A 3701-nucleotide genomic window follows, 5' to 3' on the forward strand; every position below is an offset into this window, starting at 1 on the left:
CTTCGAACAAACCTTGGGGTACACCAGGTGTCATATTCTTTAAGCACACAGCCTGCAACAGTTTCTGCTGCTTTTAGCAAAAGTTTATTCACCCTTCATTTAGCAATGTAATACATTCGACTGGYCCCCAGAAACCATCCGTGAATAGGTTTAGTTTTTTCTTTTATTTATTAAATCTAATTTTATCAGCCCTGCTGCACGTCTCTGTAAACCACCCACTCTTGATTTCTAAATTCAGGATCTCAGCTGTAAGCTGAGTTTGAACAAATCTTCAACTCGTTAACAGCTGCAATCTGTTGCTCTAATGCTACATTTACACCAAACGTGTTTTGAGCATCAGGAGCATCTGGTTTACATGCAAAGTCAATGGTGGATGCGTATCTAGGGGCGTCTAGAAGCAGAGCAGTGCGCCTGGCACATTTCGAGCAGCGCGGTTCGAAGCGGTGCACGCATCATGAGCGTTTTCCGTGGGTGCGGCACGTCCAAAGCGTCCGACATGTGAGTTGGAAAATCTGAACTTTTGCTGCTCGACACGTCGCATCAACCAGAGAGACTCTGTTCAGTGATGTACTGGTGATGAGCCAGAAATACCAGAAGCCTGGGAAATCGGATCACACAAACAACGTAAGACAAACTGATAGTTCGATCATTTATGATCATTCCAGTGCCTGTTATTGTGATAGAAATWAAAAGGACTTTACCTGGAGGATGATTAGTGAGGAAGTCAGCATGTTTGGTAAGTTATCGAAACTACAGTTAAAAAGGCTCCTCCCCTCGAGCGTTTAAAGAAGCGTGTCTAYGTTCACATCAAATGCATCTGTCCTCATTGGACACCGGCATCAAGATGTGTGTGTTTTGATATTTTTGAAGGTGCACAGCACGTTTGGTGTAAACKTAGCAGAACACCAAGCCATGCTCAATTAAGGCAGTTCATTCAAACCAGCTGTAAATGGTTTAGGATTAATGCACGTTCACAGTTTGTTTACTAGACCCATCAGGTGGATCAAAGATTTCCTTATCAGGCATGTACAGTAAGACACATGAGTCTCTCTTCTTCCAGCAGTTTAATGGTTAATTATGATTCATATGAAGAGATGAAGAGAAACACAGACTGATGCTGAAATAATTTCAAAAGTAAAAACTTTTTGTGCCACTCAATCTGTTTGTAAGTTATCTGAGATTAACAAAATGACCAAAATGAACAAATCGCTTTGCTTTAAAATGATTGCAGCTCTACTTGTAAGCCTTCAATAAAAGATTAGAGCTGTGTCAGAGTATAATGCCCCCACATCCCATCTTTTCCATCATTTTGGTCTCCTTCGGCTAACAGAATTGAATGTATACCAAAATGCTTGTATGATGTTCCAAATTGTAAACAAAACTAATAGTAGATTGACAGAGCTCATTCCAATTAGTGGTCCACAACACATAAAACAAACAAACAAACAAACAAACAAACAAACAAACAAAAACATTTCATCTATGCCAAAAATAGAAAACTTAAAATCACTCGAACCTTTACTTGGAGGGGTCCACATAATTGGAACGAGCTCGATGAGAGCTTAAAGTATTGAAATTCATCTCCACCTTTAAAAAAGTTAAAGACCAAATTACTTTATTTATACATCTGAGACTACTTGTAGTACTAGTAACTGAAAAAGCTAAAGGTTAAATGGAGTCACACATTTGCTTTAATGGTGGTCATACAAATACACAAATACTGTAACTTATAGTATTATATTGTTTTATTCCAAAACTGAAACAGCAGAAAAAGCACTGCTTGGGTTCAGATCAGAGAGGCCATTCCTCCCAMTCACACTGTGATCACACTGTTGTARCTCTTGTTACTCATTATATATTTTTACTATGACATAAAAAGAGTCAAATAAATAAAATCTGATTTACTTTAGTGTTGAATATCAAAAGTAAAAATGGTTGCAATGCAATAAAGTTTAGTTGTAGCGAAAAGCTTTAGAGGGGGTTAGAAATTCAGCCTTGAAAACTTGTTTGATTGTTGTATTTAAGATGTGAAGCTGAGGCTAGGAATCAACCTATCTGCCTGTCTAGGTTTGTGTAAAACCAGGGAAGCACGTCATGATTTTCTTGCTCCCTCAAAATTCCAATCCCAGAAGATTTTGATTGATCTGGAGTGCTGTCAGATTGGATGCTCAGTGTGCAGATGTAAATGAGAAACACCTCGTCATGGCTTGTCAATCACAACTACCGCCTTCTCACAGAAACACACACTGAGCATCTTACACACTTCATAGACTTAACTTTTCCCTTTGGAAGAATAACCACAAGAATATTTAGTTCCCCAACATTACCAGCAACCCAAGGACACACTTCTGTGCACAAACATGCAGCCTCCCATCCACAGATCTCTACATGAAAAGCGCAGTCATCTGAACACCCCCAGCCACACACCCACCCACAACACCCATGAACTCACACAATCACCTCCCGCCTCTCCCTTCTGTCTTTTAGTATGTCTTTGATGTTTTTGACAGAAGAACACATTTTCATTCCTATTTTCTTCTAGTTACATGACCACCGTCTTATTTGGGCTTTGAAAACATGACAGCACACTGATGTAAGATGTCTTCCAGCTGGTGAAATAGCATTAGAAATGCAACAATCATGTCTAAAATTAAAATTAGTGAACAAAAAGAAGGAAGAAATATCTGATGAGAATCCTAGAATTATCTTGAGTAGTCAGTAAACAATATTTTAGAATTTAGGATGTCATGGTAAGCAATCAAGTCCCAACAATTTCTGTTTAAATGRATAAAGTTAAAGAAAACACCTAATATTTTTCAGGTCATCAATTAATAAAGATGTAGCAGGACTTATTGAGACCAACTCCAGCAGCCATTCATAGATGCCAACATAAAAAACTCTGGATCTTCTCTCAGTTGTTCCTTCTTCAGRGATCACCACAGCAAGTCATCATCTTTCTGTCCACTGTGTCCTCTGTCCTCACTCCACCTCCATGTCCTTTCTAACTGCAACAATATTTCCCCTCTAACATCCTTCTACCAATATTTCCACTGTCCCTTACATGGACTTGTCCGAGCCATCTCAGTTTGTCCTTTCTAACTTTATCTCCCAGACCTTCAACAGATGCTATACCTATCAGAGGTACAGCATAATGAGATCATCAGAATCTCATTCCAAACCTTATCCATCCTTGTCTCTCCCAAGGAGAACCTCTTCTTCAGCTCTGACACTTCCAGTTCTGTCTCCTGTCTTTTTGTCCATTTCTCTATCTCCAAACCACACAACCATAGCTTGTCCCAATGCTTTCTTGTAAAACTTCCCTTTGACCTTTACTGCCACCCTTTTAAAAAAAATCAGTCCTAAAACCGTTCTCCATCCACTCCATCCTGCCGGTACGCACAGATTTGTTCTTAAGTTGTGCGTACGAGTGATTTAGGAGAATTTGTGGCATTCACCAATGTTTTCATATTCTAAGATTTTTTTTCTAATATGAACAAAATTCACGAGTGGTCCAGACCTGTCGTATGTTTTATGAGGAGTCAGTCTGTTGTTATCCAGACGGGTTTTCCTCCCTAATAACTTTATATTTCGTTAGTTTGAAGATATTTTGAGTTGAAAATAAATCACACTCCATAATTATGTTGACAATAGGCTATTCTGCTTGAATTAGAGTTACAGTGGTTTGCAAAAGTATTCATACC

This window comes from Austrofundulus limnaeus, unplaced genomic scaffold, assembly GCF_001266775.1.
Source record: "Austrofundulus limnaeus strain Quisiro unplaced genomic scaffold, Austrofundulus_limnaeus-1.0 Scaffold1114, whole genome shotgun sequence".
In the NCBI taxonomy this organism is placed as follows: Eukaryota; Metazoa; Chordata; class Actinopteri; order Cyprinodontiformes; family Rivulidae; genus Austrofundulus; species Austrofundulus limnaeus.